The following is a 19,859-nucleotide window of genomic DNA, read 5'->3' as shown; positions in this document are numbered from 1 at the left end:
GGTCACTGTGCTGTAAATAGGGTGCGTGCTCTCTCTTCCCCGACTCTACTCCGCTATGATGGAGCTCCCCAGGCTCACTGTGCTGTAAGTAGGGTGTGTGCTCTCTCTCTTCTAGGACTGTGCACTGATGGAGTTCCTTGGAGTCACTGTGCTGTAAATAGGGTGTGTGCTCTCTGTTCCCCAACTCTGCTCTGATGGAGCTCCCCGGCGTCACTGTGCTGTAAATAGGGTGTGTGCTCTCTCTTCCCCGACTCTACTCTGGTGGAGTTCCCCGGGGTCACTGCTGTAAATAGGGTGTGTGCTCTCTCTTCCCCGACTCTACTCTGATGGAGCTCCCCGGGGTCACTGCTGTAAATAGGGTGTGTGCTCTCTCTTCCCCGACTCGACTCTGGTGCAGTTCCCCGGGGTCACTGTGCTGTAGATAGGGTGTGTGCTCTCTCTTCCCCGACTCGACTCTGGTGGAGCTCCCCGGGGTCACTGTGCTGTAAATAGGGTGTGTGCTGTCTCTTCCCCGACTCTTGTCTGCTCTGATGGAGTTCCCCGGGGTCACTGTGCTGTAAATAGGGTGTGTGCTCTCTCTTCCTCGACTCTACTCTGATGGAGCTCCCCGGGGTCACTGTGCTGTAAATAGGGTGTGTGCTCTCTCTTCCCCGACTCTTGTCTGCTCTGATGGAGCTCCCAGGGTCGCAGTACCGAAGATCCTGGGAGAAATATGCAGCAGTTTCAGTTTGGGAGAATTTTCACACATACCATTGCTGCTACTTGGAAGATTCAGGCCCATTTATACTTTAAATCGATTTATATTTTAATTGTTACACTAAAAATTCACACAAACACTCACCAGATCTCCTCCAGACTCCTGCAGGTCAGTATGAGGCGGCGGAGAGCAGGGACAGATTGATCTGTGAAGGAGTTTAATTCCAGGAACAGAATCCTCCGTGACTGTTTTGTACTGAGAGCGGAGGCGAGATCCTCAGCACAAGAATCTGTGAGAGCGTTATGTCTGAGACTGGAGACCAGAGAGAGGAATAACAGGAATCAGGCTCAATCCCCAGTGTTTTAAATAATACTGTTAATAACAATAATAATGTATTGTATCAGACATTCCAAAAACACAACCTGCATTTCTGTAGAATGAGGAAATACTCAATGCTGAAAATGAAATATAAATAAACTGGAAATGCTCAGCAGGTTCGCTAAATACATGTGAAGAGAGAAACAGGGGTAAAGTTTGAGCTTCCATTGGAACTGGGAACGGGCAGTGAATTGACAGGTTTGAAGTGACAGCGGTGGGTGGCTGGGGAAGAAACAAAGAAAGGACAAACTGGAATTACAGGAGTGATTAAATGATAAAAGTGATGATGGGACAGGACCACAATCACAGGATCCCCATGTCCTTACTCGGAGTGGCTCGGGAGGGACATGGGATGGTCAGTGGTTTGGGAATGCAGTTTGTGGTGAGGTTGAAGATAATGGCTGTGATTTTACCAGAAGCTCTGAAGTCCCAGCATGGGGATTGGAAATGGGTGGTGTGTCCGTGTGGGCAGGATAGGCAGAGTTATGACGGTGATATTGTCAGAGGGGGACAATTAACGGCTGGCAGGCAGGGGGAGGTGCCCACTGAGGCAGCCCGGGCACGGGGCAGTCCCAGTTCAGGCAATGCTGGCACCATCTCCAAAGGCAGCAGGACTTTCAAACACAGCAGCTCTGGAGGGAGCAGCGAGGGAGCTCTGCTTATTGAATGAGGGGCTGAAATGTCAGAAAGCAGAGCAAGGTTTGCGCCCCCCCCCTCCCTCCCTCCCTGGAGGGGCTCCTCCCGGCTGCTCAGGCTCAGAGGGAGGTCCTGTTCCCTCAGGACGGGAGGAGATTATCCCATCGGTACAAGCCAGTCTGGATGGAGATTGCTGGGAGGTGAGCAGGTTTCAGACACGTGGTTACAGAGTGGAAAAGGATCAATGTCCTGATGTGTTCTGCCACGGTGAGTGCAGCACAGCCTGATATGTGAATAAGGATGAGAGGGAAATTGTGGAAAGAACATCTCCACCCAGACACTGGCAATGCAAAGGACTTGCAGAATCTCACTGGCTGTCCTGTCTGGAGACAATACACATCTCTGTAACCTGTGCTTAATGCTCCCTTCTCTCACATTATCTGTCTCTTTAAGACCTGGTTGGCTGTAGGGATTCGCATTCTAATCAGTATTCTGTAACTTGATTTTGTGTCTCTGTGTCCTGTTTGAGAGCAGATTTCCACTCCATCTGACGAAGGAGCAGCGCTCCGAAAGCTAATGGTATTTGCTACCAAATAAACCTGTTGGACTTTAACCTGGTGTTGTTAAAACTCTTACAATGCAAAGGCAGCAGCATTGACTGTCAGAGACATGTCCGTTAGGCTGACACCAGCATAGGCTGGAGCAGGGCTGACCAACATATTCACTGGGCAAACACACGTCAATGTTTTTCTCACTCAAGCGGCCGATGAGTAAATTTCAGAATGATAAAGTTTGGCACAGCAGAAATTTCAATTAAAAACTAAACTGAGATATGAAAGGAAACAACTTGCTGAGCACAATAATGAGTAATAAATAAAGATGATTATTAGAGTTTAATCCTCATCAATCACAAATTGTTTCTCTCCCACATTTGCTGCAGATCGGCTCAAAAACCTATCAGCAGCAAACATGGGAAAGAAACGGGATGTGATTGGAGGAGCAGCTCCATGCAGATTCTTCCATTCAAACTGAACTGTGTGACTGAGATTCTGGAAACTCGCTCCGGGGGCCGCATTGAGGGGCTTCGAGGGTCACATTCCCCCCTTGGTCCACACGTTGGACAACCCTGGGCTACTGCATGTGTTTGATGAGTGAGTAACAATTTATGTGTTTGGAAAGAGAGCAAACATCATCAGGGAATGAGTGAAGAGTGGAGACATCCAGGTCTTGCCATCCTTACACCAATGGAAGATGAAGTGCTGGATCAGGAAGGCCTGGGGGCAGAGTGGGTAATTACTGCTGGTGAGATGGGTTGAGTGGGTGGCCTAATGAATGGGCACAGGAGAGCGTCTGGTGAGGACAAAACATAGAGCTTGTTTATCCATCACTGGTCACAGAGAGCAGTCTGAAGGACGTATTGGGATAGGAACAAAATAACTAGGAGCAGCAGAAGGCCATTCAGCCCCTCGAGCATACTCCATCACGGCTGATCTAATTATAGTCTCAACTCTTTTCCCCGTAACCCTTGATTCACTTCTCAATCCAAAATCATTCTGAACTCAGCCTTGAATATATTCAATGACTCTGCCACCACGAGTCTCCAGGGAAGAGAATTCCACTGACCAGCCACCATCTAAAAAATAAATTTCTCCTCATCTCAGTCTTAAGGGACTGACAATTACATTTAAAAATCTGTCCCCTTGTTCTGGTCTCTCTTACAAGAAGAAACAGCCTCTCAGCAACCACCCTGTCTCATCCCCTCAATGCGATCACCTTTTAACCTTCTGAACTTTCATAGATATTGCTCCAATCTGCTCACATTTTCCTTGTAAAATAAACCTCTCCATCCCAGGAATCAGCCGAGTGAACTTTCTCTGAACTGGTTCCAATACAATTCTATCCTTTTTTAAGTAAAGAGCTCAACACTGTACACATTACTCCAGTTGTGGAGCCTCCCTGAGCCTCTCCACATCCCCTTGAAACATCTTTGCATCCTCCTCACAAGAGATTTTCACCTCGTTTGCCATTATTCGCAAATTTGGAAATATTATATTTGATCCCCACATCCATATCATTGATGTAGATTCTGAATAGCTGAGACCCAAACACTGATCCCTGCCGTACTCCACTAGTTAGAGGCTGTCAACCCAAAAATAACACATTTATTCCAACTCCTTGTTTCTGTCCATTAATCAGTTCTCAATCCATGATGGTATATTCCTCCCAATCCCATGTGCTCCAATTTTATTTAATAACCTCTTGTGAGTGAATCATGCAACTATAGAATCCCTAGTGTAGGAATCGTCATTCGGCCCATCGAGACACACTGACAGAGTAATTTACCAAGGTCCGCTCCCCATAAACTCACTAATTTACTGGGGCTAAGCCACCTAACCTACATATCTTGGGACACGAAGGGCAATTTTACCATGGCCAATCCATCTACCATCCATATCTTTGGAGTGTGGGAGGAAACCGGAGCACCCAGAGGAAACACACGCAGACACAGGGAGAATGTGGAAACTCCACACAGTCACCCAAGGCTGGAATTGAACCCGGGCCCCTGGCTGTGACGCAACAATGTTAACCACTGTGTCACCGTGCCAGCCTTTCATAAATCCATGTTGGCCCTGTCTAATCCTGCCATTAATTTCGAAGTGTTCTGTTATCACTTCCTTTATTATAGATTATTATAGGATTTCCATACCATCAATGTCAGACGAATAGATCTGCAGTTGCCCGGGTTCCCGTAACCCCACATACTTACGCCGCTAATCCCCCTAACCTACACATCTTGGACACTAACGGGCAATTTAGCATGGCCAATCCACCTAACCTACACAGTTTATTTGGACTATGGGAGGAAACAGGAGCAGCCGGAGGAAACCCACACAGACACGGGGAGAACGTGAAAACTCCACAGACAGTCGTCCAAAGCTGGAATGAATCCGGGTCCCTGACGCTGTGAGGCAGCAGTGCCAACCCCGGTGCCACATCTTCACTTAATCTAATACACTCCTTGAATTAGCAACGGCTGGAACACTTCTGCTGCTGTTTTTTTAAATGAAAGGAATGTATTTTTGTTGGAAACGCCACACATTTGCACATCACCATGTCTAAAACAGCTTGTTGTGTGATTGGCACTGGAACGTGCTTCTCCAAGAAATTGCTTGAATAGATTCTGTGAACGAATCTTCTTTTCAACTTTTGACAATCTGAGTGATTTATACAGTAAATGGAAGCAGCCACAGGAGCATTGACCTACAGAGGGATCTGTGTGTACAAGTCTACAGATCCCTGAAAGTGGCAACACAGGTGGATGAGGTGGTCAAGAAGGCAGACAACATGCTTGTCTTCATCGACCGGGGCATCGAGTGTAAAAGTTGTCAAGTTATGTTACAGCTGCATGAAACTTCAGTTGGCCACATTGAATATTGCTTGCAGTTCCGTTCGTGACACTCCCAGAATGATGTGAATGCTTTGGAGAGGGTGCAAGGAAGGTTTACCAGAATGTTGCCTGGTCAAGGACGGTTAGGTAATGAGGAGACGATGTATAAACACAGATTGTTTCACTACAAAAAAGGGAGGCTGAGGGGTGACCTGATGGAGGTGTCCACAATTATGAGAGGCATCAATATGGTGGATAGTCAGAGACTTTTCTCCAGGGCGGAATGGTCAACTACAAGAGGGCACAGGATGAAAGTGAGAGGGGCAAAGTTTGGAGGGAGGTGTGTGGGGTAAGTTTTCACCCAGAGGGTGGTGGGTGCCTGGAAGGCACTGCCAATGGAGGTGGCAGAAGCAGGCACGTTTCCAATGTCCAAGGTGCATCTTGGTAGATACATGAACAAGAGACAAACAGAGGAATAGAAACTGCAAATTGGCAGTAAGTTCTGGGTCTGAATAAGCGTTAGGAGGCGCCACAGGCTTGGTGAGCTGAAGGGCCTGTTACTGTGCTGTGCGGTTCTTTGTTCTTCTTTGTACATGAAGATTAAAATCACCCGTGGTTATTGCAATATGTTTTTACAAGGCCCCGTTATTTTTCCTGTGTACTGTGTCGGAGATTGTGACTGTTGTTAGGAGCCGATAAATGATTCCCACAAGTGATCTTTTAACTTTGTTAAATCTTATTTCTATCCAAACTGATTCTGCATCTTGAACTAAGTTCAGCTCTCACTACTGTACTGACATCTGTTACTAACAGTGAGACTCCACCACCATGTCCTGTCCTCCATTTACTGTCATCCACTCACTCTCCCCCCTTTCACAAATCAATGGATGCTGTGTCCGGGGAGAGCTGTGCACACCTGAACATAGAACATAGAACATTACAGCGCAGAACAGGCCCTTCGGCCCACGATGTTGCACCGACCAGTTAAAAAAAAACAAAAAACTGTGACCCTCCAACCTAAACCAATTTCTTTTCGTCCATGAACCTATCTACGGATCTCTTAAACGCCCCCAAACTAGGCGCATTTACAACTGATGCTGGCAGGGCATTCCAATCCCTCACCACCCTCTGGGTAAAGAACCTACCCCTGACATCGGTTCTATAACTACCCCCCTCAATTTAAAGCCATGCCCCCTCGTGCTGGATTTCTCCATCAGAGGAAAAAGGCTATCACTATCCACCCTATCTAAACCTCTAATCATCTTATATGTTTCAATAAGATCCCCTCTTAGCCGCCGCCTTTCCAGCGAAAACAATCCCAAATCCCTCAGCCTCTCCTCATAGGATCTCCCCTCCATACCAGGCAACATCCTGGTAAACCTCCTCTGCACCCTCTCCAAAGCCTCCACCTCCTTCCTGTAATGTGGGGACCAGAACTGCACACAGTACTCCAAGTGCGGCCGCACCAGAGTTGTGTACAGTTGCAACATAACGCTACGACTCCTAAATTCAATCCCCCTACCAATAAACGCCAAGACACCATATGCCTTCTTAACAACCTTATCTACTTGATTCCCAACTTTCAGGGATCTATGCACACATACACCTAGATCCCTCTGCTCCTCCACACTATTCAAAGTCCTCCCGTTAGCCCTATACTCAACACATCTGTTATTCCTACCAAAGTGAATTACCTCACACTTCTCCGCATTAAACTCCATCCGCCACCTCTCGGCCCAACTTTGCAACCTGTCTAAGTCTTCCTGCAAACTACGACACCCTTCCTCACTGTCTACCACACCACCGACTTTGGTGTCATCAGCAAATTTGCTAATCCACCCAACTATACCCTCATCCAGATCATTAATAAATATTACAAACAGCAGTGGCCCCAAAACAGATCCCTGAGGTACACCACTTGTAACCGCACTCCATGATGAATATTTACTATCAACCACCACCCTCTGTTTCCTATCCGCTAGCCAATTCCTGATCCAATTTCCTAGATCACCCCCAATCCCATACATCTGCATTTTCTGCAGAAGCCTACCATGGTGAACCTTATCAAACGCCTTACTAAAATCCATATATACCACGTCCACTGCCTTGCCCCCATCCACCTCCTTGGTCACTTTCTCAAAAAACTCAATAAGGTTAGTAAGGCACGACCTACCTGCCACAAAACCATGCTGACTATCACCTATCAATTCATTACTCTCCAAATAACTATAAATCCTATCCCTTATAATTTTTTCCAACATCTTGCCGACAACAGAAGTGAGACTCACCGGTCTATAATTCCCGGGGAAGTCTCTGTTCCCCTTCTTAAACAATGGGACAACATTCGCTAACCTCCAATCTTTTGGTACTATACCAGAGGCCAACGACGACCTGAAGATCAGAGCCAGAGGCTCTGCAATCACTTCTCTTGCCTCCCAGAGAATCCTTGGATAAATCCCATCCGGACCAGGGGATTTATCTATTTTCAGACCCTCCAGAATATCCTGCACATCCTCCTTATCAACTGTAATACTGTCTATTCTACTCCCCTGCAACCCAGTGTCCTCCTCAGCTATATTCATGTCCCCTTGCGTGAACACCGAAGAGAAATATTGGTTCAATGCTTCACCAATCTCCTCCGGTTCCACCTGAGGAAGAGGAGAGGACCTCAGAGGGTGAACCATAACATTATTCCCCACACCCTCAACATAAGGATCTGTGGGACTGACATCCCATTGCTCAGGAATCAGAGGAAAAGCAATTTTCCTGATTCATAACTGACGCCAATAGTAATGGGCAGTGTTTTTTATACAAATACCAGTGGTGAAATTATATTGTTGAATATTCAGTTATTATAAACACAATCTCACACAGTCTGCTACTTACTCCAGTTCCTGTATTTTACAGTCCGGATTCCTCAGAGCCACAGACAGCAGTTTCACTCCGGAATCTCCCAGTTCATTGTCACTCAGATTCAGATCTATCAGTGAGCGGTTTGTACTGAGAGCAGAGGCCAGGTCCTCGGCACAAGAATCGGTGAGATCGTTACTACGGAGACTGGAGATCAGAGAGAGAAAAATAACAGGAATCAGGGTAAATCCAGAATGTATTTAAGAATAAGATCATTAACAATAATAATGTACAGTGCGGGATATTCACGAAACACAACTTCAGTTCATACAGGAGGCAAAATTCTATTGATGCTGTAAATCTGAAATATGAATAAAATATGTGGAAAATCGCAGCAGGACAGGCAGCATCTGTGAAGAGAGAAACAGATTTAGTTTCAGTTCAATTAGCTAAAATTAAAACTTGGGAGTAGCAGTGAATTAAATTGTTTTAAGTGACAGGGAGCTGGGGATGGGCGGGTGACAAGAACAAAATGGAAGTGCCGGAGTGATTAAATGACAAAAAGGATGATGGTGAAAGGGAAGAGCACAGGATTCCCATGTCCTTACCCTGAGTCACAGGGAGGGACATGGGATGGTCAGTGGCTCAGGAATGGAGTGTGTGGTGGGGTTGAAGATGATGAGAGAGAAACCTTTTTCACGATGCCAGTGGTTCGGGTCTGGAATGTACAGTCTGGAAGTGTGGTGGGGGCAGGCTGATTCGAGGCATCACAGAGGGCAGTCGATGAACAATCGAATGAAACAATGTGCAAAGATACGAGGAGAAGGCAGTAGAATGAGACAAATTCCTAATCCTAGTTTGGTGAGCTGGTGCAGACACATTTCGCCTCGTGGTGCTCCGCAATAATTCTGTGAAGATAATGGTTGGAAATGTATGGAGATTTTAACTGGAAGCTGGTGATGTTGCAGTGTCAACAGGGTGAGGTAATTTAGCCAGTGTCCACAAAGGGCCATTGGTATCTCTCTCAGGTAGAATCACAGAATTGTTACAGAGCAGAAGGAGACCATTCGGCCCATGCTCTCTGCACCGACTCTCTGAATGAGCAATTTACTAAGTGTCATTCCCCCAAATTCTCCCCGTAACCCTGCACAATCTTCCTTTTCAGATCATAATCCAATTCCCTTCGGAAATTTTCAACTGAACGTGTCTCCACCACACTCTCCGACAGTGAACTCCAGCCCTTAACCACTCGCTGCGGGGGAAGTCCCGGTTCAGGCAATGCTGGCACGGGCAGCACTTTGATAGGCAGCAGCTCTGGAGAGACCAGTGAGGAAGATCTGGTTAAGAACACAGGGCTGGAATGGGAGGAGAAAGGTTAAACTCAATTCAATGATGCACTTGGCAATACTTGGTACTCTTCCCCAAGGCTACGTGAGTTTGGAGCAAATTTCTGTTCTCTCAGGACTGGAGAGTATCTGCCACATCAATCCAAGTATATCGGGATGGAGATTACTGGAGACCTGAGTAGGCGTGGGTTATATGGTTGCATGAGGCAAAAGGATGAATAACTTGCCAAGTTCTGACAAGGTGGTGAAGCATTTTATAGCATATAATCTGAGGCATATGGGGTCGAATGAGAATGAAAGTGTGCACGTGTGTGTGAATGTGTGTCTGCGCGTGAGTGAATGTATATCACTGTGAGTGTGTGTGTGTGTTTATTACTGTGGGTGTCTCTGTAAATGAGTGTGTGTGTGTCCGTGAGTGTGCATCTGTGAATGTGTCTGTGAGTGTGTGTATGTGTGTCTGTGTCTCTCTGTTGTGTGTGTGTCTCCGTGTGTTTGCGTCTGAGTGTGTGTGTCTGAGTGTGTGTGTGTGTGTGTGTGTGAGTGTCTGTCTCTGTGTGTTTATGTCTGTGTGTGTGAGTGGTGGAGCAGGCTCGATGGGTTAAATGGCCTACACATATTTGAGATTTAAATATATTGATACAGATGCATGCTGTCACCCCCCCCCCTCCCTCCCCACCCAGCCACAGAAAGATATCTGCAGTTTTGTCATTTTTTTGAACCATTTAATGTGACAGAATGCGAAACATCCTGGCCAATGACACAAACAATGATCCAGCATCGTCAGCAGCATCGCTGGAAACATCAAATTGCAAAGTTATTCATATTTTGTAAATTGACAAAACTGATGGAGAGGTTTGAGTTCAGGGAAATGTAAACCGACACAACTTAGATTGAAAAGGGATGGAACAATGTACTTTAATAAATGATGAAAAGTGGAAGCTCAAAATGTTCCGATATTTCACAGCTGGATTCACACAATACACAGAGCAATGTCTCTGATACTCTGGAATTGCTGCAAATGTGGTTAATCTCAGTACGGAGGCTGCTTTCATGGTTCAATGTTAATCTGATCACTCTCATCAAAACAGGGTCAACATTTCTGTACAATGTGAGTGAATCGTAAGTTAATATAGTTCAGTTTTAATGTTTAAAATAACCAGTCACTTTTCTGTGGCTGCTTTGGGAATGTCAGTGGAATGTAGTTCACAGTAAAGTGTGAACAATTGTATTGGGGAATAATTGGAAGCAGTTTCCATTTTTGGTGGGGGGAGTGGGTGGGGGCTTTACTCCAGAGGCTGGGCAGTAAAGAAACAGGGGAGGCTCCCCACTCCCCCATCCCTTCCCTGATCTGTCTCTCTCCACGTCTAACCCCACCTCCAGCGGTGTTTCTGACTCATTTTACAAACCGCACCAACACTGAGAATCTCCCTCATTCGATAATGCCAATCCATCTACCATCCATATCTTTGGAGTGTGGGAGGAAACCGGAGCACCCAGAGGAAACACACACACACACGGGGAGAATGTGGAAACTCCACACAGTCACCCAAGGCTGGAATTGAACCCGGGCCCCTGGCTGTGACGCAACAATGTTAACCACTGTGTCACCGTGCCAGCCTTTCATAAATCCATGTTGGCCCTGTCTAATCCTGCCATTAATTTCGAAGTGTTCTGTTATCACTTCCTTTATTATAGATTATTATAGGATTTCCATACCATCAATGTCAGACTAATAGATCTGCAGTTGCCCGGTTTCCCGTAACCCACATATTTACGCCGCTAATCCACCTAACCTACACATCTTGGACACTAACGGGCAATTTAGCACGGCCAATCCACCCAACCTACACAGTTTATTTGGACTATGGGAGGAAACAGGAGCAGCCGGAGGAAACCCACACAGACACGGGGAGAATGTGAAAACTCCACAGACAGTCGTCCAAAGCTGGAATGAATCCGGGAATCTGACGCTGTGAGGCAGCAGTGCCAACCCCGGTGCCACATCTTCACTTAATCTAATACACTCCTTGAATTAGCAACGGCTGGAACACTTCTGCTGCTCTTCTCCAAATGAAAGGAATGTATTTTTTTTGGAAACGCCACACATTTCACATCACCATGTCTAAAACAGCTTGTTGTGTGATTGGCACTGGAACGTGCTTCTCCAAGAAATTGCTTGAATACATTCTGTGAACGAATCTTCTATTCAACTTTTGACAATCTGAGTGATTTATACAGTAAATGGAAGAAGCCACAGGAGCACTGACCTACAGAGGGATCTGTGTGTACAAGTCTACAGATCCCTGAAAGTGGCAACACAGGTGGATGAGGTGGTCAAGAAGGCAGACAACATGCTTGTCTTCATCGACCGGGGCATCGAGTGTAAAAGTTGTCAAGTTATGTTGCAGCTGTATGAAACTTCAGTTGGCCACATTTGAATATTGCTTGCAGTTCCGTTCGTGACACTAACAGAATGATGTGAATGCTTTGGAGAGGGTGCAAGGAAGGTTTACCAGAATGTTGCCTGGTCAAGGACGGTTAGGTTATGAGGAGACGTTGTATAAACACAGATTGTTTCACTACAAAAAGGGAGGCTGAGGGGTGACCTGATGGAGGTGTCCACAATGATGAGAAGCATCAATATGGTGGATAGTCAGAGACTTTTCTCCAGGGTGGAATGGTCAACTACAAGAGGGCACAGGATGAAGGTGAGAGGAGCAAAGTTTGGAGGGAGGTGTGTGGGGTAAGTTTTCACCCAGAGGGTGGTGGGTGCCTGGAAGGCACTGCCAATGGAGGTGGCAGAAGCAGGCACGTTTCCAATGTCCAAGGTGCATCTTGGTAGACACATGAACAAGAGACAAACAGAGGAATAGAAACCACAAATTGGCAGTAAGTTCTGGGTCTGAATAAGCGTTAGGAGGCGCCACAGGCTTGGTGGGCTGAAGGGCCTGTTACTGTGCTGTGCGGTTCTTTGTTCTTCTTTGTATATGAAGATTAAAGTCACCCGTGGTTATTGCAATATGTTTTTACAAGACCCCATTATTTTTCCTGTGTACTGTGTCGGAGATTGTGACTGTTGTTAGGAGCCAATAAATGATTCGCACAAGTGATCTTTTAACTTTGTTAAATCTTATTTCGATCCAAACTGATTCTGCATCTTGAACTAAGTTCAGCTCTTGCGACTGTACTGACATCTGTTACTAACAGAGTGACTCCACCACCATGTCCTGTCCTCCATTTACTGTCATCCACTCACTCTCCCCCCTTTCACTCAATGGATGCTGTGTCCGGGGAGAGCTGTGCACATCTGAGGAGGAGGAGAGGACCTCAGAGGGTGAACCATAACCTATCCCCCCACTCCCTCAACATAAGGACCTGTGGGACTGACATCCCATTGCTCAGGGATCAGAGAGAGAAGCAACAGGAGTCAGAGGAAAAGCAGTTTTCCTTATTCATAACTGACGCCAATAGTAATGGGCAGTGTTTTTTATACAAATACCAGTGGTGAAATTATATTGTTGAATATTCAGTTATTATAAACACAATCTCACACAGTCTGCTACTTACTGCAGTTTCTGTATTTTACAGTCCGGATTCCTCAGAGCCACAGACAGCAGTTTCACTCCGGAATCTCCCAGTTTATTGCCACCCAGATCCAGATCTATCAGTGAGCGGTTTGTACTGAGAGCAGAGGCCAGGTCCTCGGCACAAGAATCGGTGAGAGCATTACGAAACAGACTGGAGATCAGAGAGAGAAAAATAACAGGAATCAGGGTAAATCCACAGTGTTTTTAAGAAGAAGATCATTAACAATAATAATGTACAGCGCGGGACATTCAAGAAACACAACTTCAGTTGATACAGAAGGCAAAATTCTATTGATGCTGTAAATCTGAAATATGAATAAATATGTTGCAGACTCTCATCAGGTCAGGCAATATCTGTGAAGAGAGAAACAGATTTAGTTTCAGTTCAATTCGCGAAACTTAGAAATTGGAAATAGCGGTGAATTAAATAGTTTTAAGTGACAGGGAGCTGGGGATGGGCGGGTGACAAGGAAAGAACAAAATGGAAGTGCCAGACTGATTAAATGACAAAAAGGACGATGGTGAAAGGGAAGAGCACAGGATTCCCATGTCCTTACCCTGAGTCACAGGGAGGGACATGGGATGGTCAGTGGCTCAGGAATGGAGTGTGTGGTGGGGTTGAAGATGATGCGACAGAAACCTTTCTCACACTGCCAGTGGTTCGGGTCTGGAATTCACAGCCGGGAAGTGTGGTGGAGGTCGGCTGCATCGAAGCAGTCAAAAAGGAATTAGATGATTATTTGAATATAAAGAATGAGCGAGGATACGAGAAAAATGCTGGAGAATGACTCAAATTCCTAATGCTAATTTGGTGAGCTGGTACAGACACGATGGGCCAAATGGCCTCATTGTGCACCGTAAGAATTCTGTGAAGATATTGGTTGGAAATGTATCGATATTTCAACTGGAAGTTGGTGATGTTGCCGTGTGGACAGTGTTAGTCGCCATAGTCCTCAATAAAATGTTAATACTGATAGGCAGAGGGATCTGGGTGTACAGGTCCACAGATCACTGAAAGTGGCAATGCAGGTGGAGAAGGTAGTCAAGAAGGCATACGGCATGCTTGCCTTCATCGGCCGGGGCATTGAGTTTAAAAATTGGCAAGTCATGTTGCAGCTTTATAGAACCTTCGTTCGGCCGCACTTCGAATCTAGTGTTCAATTCTGGTCGCCACTCTACCAGAAGGATGTGGAGGCTTTGGAGAGGGTACAGAAAAGATTCACCAGGATGTTGCCTGGTATGGAGGGCATTAGCTATGAAGAGAGGTTGGAGAAACTTGGTTTGTTCTCACTGGAGCGACGGAGTTTGAGGGGAGACCTGATATAAGTCGACATGATTATGAGAGGCATGGACAGAGTGGATAGTCGGAAGCTTTTTCACAGGGTAGAAGAGTCAATTACTAGGGGGGCACAGGTTTAAGGTGCGAGGGGCAAGGTTTAAAGGAGATGTACGAGGCAGATTTTTTACACAGAGTAGTGGGCGCCTGGAACTCGTTGCTGGGGGAGGTAGTAGAAGCAGATATGGTGGTGACGTTTAAGGGGCGTCTTGACAAGTACATGAATAGGATGGGAATAGAGGGATATGGTCCCCGGAAGGGTAGGGGGTATTAGTTAAGTCGGGCAGCATGGTGGGTGCAGTCTTGGAGGGCCGAAGGGCCTGTTCCTGTGCTGTAATTTTCTTTGTTCTTTGTGTTTCTCTCCAATAGAGAGAGACAATTTGTTACATGTAGCTTCAGGGATACAATTTAATAAACGTGCGGCAATGGGAGGAGATGGGATTCCATGAACCCCACAGCCGGTAAGAGGACCAAACCCTCAGATTTAGCATCATTCTACATCACACTCTAAACACCAAACCAAATGAACTAACCAACTCCACATATACCCAAACAGGCACATTAATATCTGACAGGTTCGGGAAATCCGTGCACTCAGGCAGCACAGGCAGAATCACAGAATTGTTACAGAGCAGGAGGAGGCCATTCGGCCCATTGTATCTGCACTGACTCTCCGAATGAGCAACTCACTAAGTGTCATCCCCCCACCTTCCCCCAAAACCCTGTGCATTCCAGAGCTTAACCACTGTCTGCAGGGGAAGACCCCATTCTGGCAGAGCTGGCACCAGATTTAAAGGCAGCCAGCAGCACTTTTAAAGGCTCTGAAGGGAGCAGTGAGGGAGCCCTGGTTAATGAACAAAGGGCTGAAATGGCAGAAGGCAGATTAAACCCAATTCACTGACACTTCCCTGGAAATTCTCAAGGCTATATCGGTTTGGAGGGAGGTTCTGTTCCCTCAGGAGTGGAGGAGGAGACCTGTCACATCAACCCAAGCAAGTCTGGATAGAAACTGCCGAGGGCCAGAGCAGGCAGCACGTGGCTGCAGTGAGGCAAAAGGATCAATAACCTGATATGTTCTGACAAGGTGAGCGTTAAACTTACAGGCTGATATGTGAATAAGGATGAAAGAGGAATGGTGGAAAGAACATCTCCACCCAGACACTGGCAATGTCCAGACAGCAGCATCAATCTTCAGGAACATGTCAGCCTCTCTGTGAAGGGTTCCGGTCAGTCAGAGATGACTGCTGCACTGCCGACACTGAGTGACCATCCTGGTGGTCCCATGATGGGCAGTCTGGCAGCATCATAGGCTTGTGTGTGTCTTTGATGGGTGAGTAACAATGGAAATTTATGTGCTTGTAGAAGAGGGCACTCAGCGTCAGAGAAGGAGCCAAGAGTGACAGTGTCTGGATTGTGTCATCCTTATGCCAATGGAAGATGCAGTGCTGGAGCTGGGAGACCTGGAGGCTGGGTGGGCAATCGCTGATGGTGAGATGGGTTGTGGATCCAGAGAGAGAGAGTGAGTGAATGGATGGGCACAGGAGAGACTCTGCTGCTGAGTCCATAACTTGGAGCTTGTGTGTTCATCATTGGTCACATGGAGCTCTGGGTTAGGAACAGTTAGAAGTTTAACAACACCAGGTTAAAGTCCAACAGGTTTATTTGGTAGCAAATGCCACTAGCTTTCGGAGCGCTGCCCCTTCGTCAGGTGGAGTGTAGAAATGCTCACAAACAGGGCATACAGAGACACAAACTCAATTTACAGAATAATGACTGGAATGCAGTCTTTACAGATAATCAAGTCTTAAAGGTACAAACAGTGTGAGTGGAGGGAGCATTAAGCACAGGTTAAAGAGATGTGTATTGTCTCCAGACAGGACAGCCAGTGAGATTCTGCAAGTCCAGACAAGCTGTGGGCCATTCGGCCCATCAATCCTTCACTAACAACAATCCCGCCCAGGCCCTATAACAGTAACCCTACATATTAACTCTGCAAATCCCCCTGACATTAAGTGTCAATTTACCATCGCCGCTCAAACTAGCGTGCACATCTTTGGCATGTGGGAGGAAACTGGAGTAACTGAAGGAAACCTGCGCAGACACGGAGAGTACATGCAAACTCCACACAATCTGTCACCCAAGGCCGGAATTGACACGGGTCTCTGGCGCTCTGAGTCAGCAGTGCTAACAGCTCTACCACCCTGCCGACCATGATCAGCCGTGGTTCGTCCCAATTGCAGTGAGTATAGGACGAATAATTTCTATATTTTTTCATAAAATAAGCCTGGCATGCCATGAAAGACTCAAGCCAACATTTTCTCAAATGTTTATAAAATACGTTCATAAGGTGACCAAAACTATATACGTTACTTCAGCTGTGCTGTGACCACAAACCTATCAGATTTGTGACTGGCGACCTTTGCTCCCAGGCGAATTGTCCCTCATTGCCTTTTCTGTTGATTTGTCAAAGCTGTCGGATCTTATAATATGAAGTCATGTGATTGGATCAGGTTGGGGATTCTGAGAGTCAGCACACCCGAAGGTAGAAATTCAATAAAGTTTGCAGTTGCCAATGACTGGACCTCAGAGGGTGAACCATAACATTATTCCCCCACTCCCTCAACATAAGGATCTGTGGGACTGACATCCCATTGCTCAGGGATCAGCGAGAGAAGCAACAGGAGTCAGAGGAAAAGCAATTTTCCTGATTCATAACTGACGCCAATAGTAATGGGCAGTGTTTTTTATACAAATACCAGTGGTGAAATTATATTGTTGAATATTCAGTTATTATAAACACAATCTCACACAGTCTGCTACTTACCTCAGTTCCTGTATTTTACATTCCGGATTCCTCAGAGCCACAGACAGCAGTTTCACTCCTGAATCTCCCAGTTTATTCTCACTCAGATCCAGATCTATCAGTGAGCGGTTTGTACTGAGAGCAGAGGCCAGGTCCTCGGCACAAGAATCGGTGAGATCATTACCACGGAGACTGGAGATCAGAGAGAGAAAAATAACAGGAATCAGGGTAAATCCACAGTGTTTTTAAGAATAAGATCATTAACAACAATAATGTACAGCGCGGGACATTCAATGAGTATTGTAACTGAGTGCAGTTAGACAGAGACACCAGGAGATGGAGACAGTGAGGGGGGTAACTGAGTGCAGTTAGACAGAGACACCAGGAGATGGAGACAGTGAGTATTCTAACTGAGTGCAGTTAGACAGAAACACCAGGAGATGGAGACAGTGAGTATTCTAACTGAGTGCAGTCGGACAGAAACACCAGGAGATGGAGACAGTGAGGGGGGTAACTGAGTGCAGTTAGACAGGGACACCAGGAGATGGAGACAGTGAGGGGGGTAACTGAGTGCAGTTAGACAGAGACACCAGGAGATGGAGACAGTGAGTATTCTAACTGAGTGCAGTTAGACAGAGACACCAGGAGATGGAGACAGTGAGGGGGGTAACTGAGTGCAGTTAGACAGGGACACCAGGAGATGGAGACAGTGAGTATTCTAACTGAGTGCAGTTAGACAGGGACACCAGGAGATGGAGACAGTGAGGGGGGTAACTGAGTGCAGTTAGACAGGGACACCAGGAGATGGAGACAGTGAGTATTCTAACTGGGGCTCAGGAATGGAGTGTGTGGTGGGGTTGAAGATGATGCGACAGAAACCTTTCTCACACTGCCAGTGGTTCGGGTCTGGAATTCACAGCCGGGAAGTGTGGTGGAGGTCGGCTGCATCGAAGCAGTCAAAAAGGAATTAGATGATTTTTTGAAGATAGGCAATGAGCTACGAAAATGGATACGACAAAAAGGCTGGAGAATGACACGAATTTCGAATGTCAATTTGGTGAGCTGGTGCAGACACGATGGGCCAAATGGCCTCATTGTGCTCCGTAAGAATTCTGTGGAGACAGTGGTTGAAAATGTTATCGATATTTCAACTGGAAGTTGGTGATGTTGCCGTGTGGACAGTGTTAGTAGCCACAGTCCCCAATGAAATCTCTCCAATAGAAAGAGACACAATTTGGTACATGTCACTTCAGGGATACAACTTAGTAAACGTGGGGATATGGGAAGAGTTGGGACTCCATTAACCCCACAGCCAGTACGAGGACCAAACCCTCAACAACAGCGTCATTCTACATCACGCTGGAGACACCGAACCAACTGAACTAACCAACTCCACACAGAGCCAGAACGGGCACAGTAAATGTCTGACAGGTTCGGGAAATCCGTCCACTCAGGCAGCACAGGCAGAATCACAGAATTGTTACAGAGCAGGAGGAGGCCATTCGGCCCATTGTGTCTGCACTGACTCTCCGAATGAGCAACTCACTAAGTGTCATCCCCCCACCTTCCCCCAAAACCCTGTGCATTCCAGAGCTTAACCACTGGCTGCAGGGGACAGCACAATTCTGGCAGAGCTGGCACCAGATTTAAAGGCAGCCAGCAGCACTTTTAAAGGCTCTGAAGGGAGCAGTGAGGGAGCCCTGGTTAATGAACAAAGAGCTGAAATGGCAGAAGGCAGATTAAACCCAATTCGCTGACACTTCCCTGGAAATTATCAAGGATATATCGGTTTGGAGGGAGGTTCTGTTCCCTCAGGAGTGGAGGACGAGACCTGTCACATCAACCCAAGCAAGTCTGGATAGAAACTGCCGAGGGCCAGAGCAGGCAGCACGTGGCTGCAGTGAGGCAAAAGGATCAATAACCTGATATGTTCTGACAAGGTGAGCGTTAAACTTACAGGCTGATATGTGAATAAGGATGAAAGAGGAATGGTGGAAAGAACATCTCCACCCAGACACTGGCATTGTCCAGACAGCAGCATCAATCTTCAGGAACATGTCAGCCTCTCTGTGAAGGGTTCCGGTCAGTCAGAGATGACTGCTGCACTGCCGACACTGAGTGACCATCCTGGTGGTCCCATGATGGGCAGTCTGGCAGCATCATAGGCTTGTGTGTGTCTTTGATGGGTGAGTAACAATGGAAATTTGTGTGCTTGTAGAAGAGGGCACACAGCGTCAGAGAAGGAGCCAAGAGTGACAGTGTCTGGATTGTGCGATCCTTATGCCAATGGAAGATGCAGTGCTGGAGCTGGGAGACCTGGAGGCTGGGTGGGCAATCGCTGATGGTGAGATGGGTTGTGGATCCAGAGAGAGTGAGTGAGTGAATGGATGGGCACAGGAGAGGATCTGCTGCTGAGTCCAAAACCTGGTGCTTGTGTGTCTTCCATTGGTCACATGGAGCTCTGGGTTAGGAACAGTCTGCAGGACATGTTGGAATGTGTATTACCCTCTAACATTCTTCACTCTCTCACAAATCAACAGCTGCGGTGAGCGGGAGACAGGCGTGTCGCTCTGAAGATGGGGAGGGGTCAGAGGATGGATTGTCACATTATACTCTATAACGTCCGCCAGAGCAGATAATGTCTCTCACGATTAGCAAAGGGGTTACAATCTGGCAGCACAGAGCAGCACAGACAAACCTGAGCAGCTGATGGAGGCAGGAATAGCTGAGTTCACTCACACTCTCAAGAGGACAGGTCATTGTCAGCTTCAGGAAGATGAAATGTGACTGGAGTCTTTAACAATGCAGCAGATACTGGAGCTGCAGCATAGGATACTT

At 46.7% G+C, this 19,859-nt stretch overlaps 1 long non-coding RNA gene across 1 annotated transcript in view; it reads right to left on the bottom strand.

Moving 5' to 3' along the window:
- Nucleotides 1-17,110, bottom strand: part of LOC144487401 (uncharacterized) — a 94,484-nt gene extending 77,374 nt beyond the window's left edge. Inside the window, exons 1-2 of the long non-coding RNA XR_013496407.1 lie at nt 17,043-17,110; nt 12,863-13,033 (exon numbers count right to left, since the gene is read on the bottom strand). This is a non-coding gene — a long non-coding RNA (uncharacterized LOC144487401). The remainder of the gene's footprint in view (nt 1-12,862; nt 13,034-17,042) is intronic.
- Between the last annotated feature and the right edge of the window lie 2,749 nt (nt 17,111-19,859).

The sequence above is a fragment of the Mustelus asterias genome, unplaced genomic scaffold (genome assembly GCF_964213995.1).
Source record: "Mustelus asterias unplaced genomic scaffold, sMusAst1.hap1.1 HAP1_SCAFFOLD_774, whole genome shotgun sequence".
In the NCBI taxonomy this organism is placed as follows: domain Eukaryota; kingdom Metazoa; phylum Chordata; class Chondrichthyes; order Carcharhiniformes; family Triakidae; genus Mustelus; species Mustelus asterias.
Note: the sequence above shows the minus strand (reverse complement) of the source record. Positions and strands in the feature narration are given on the sequence as shown.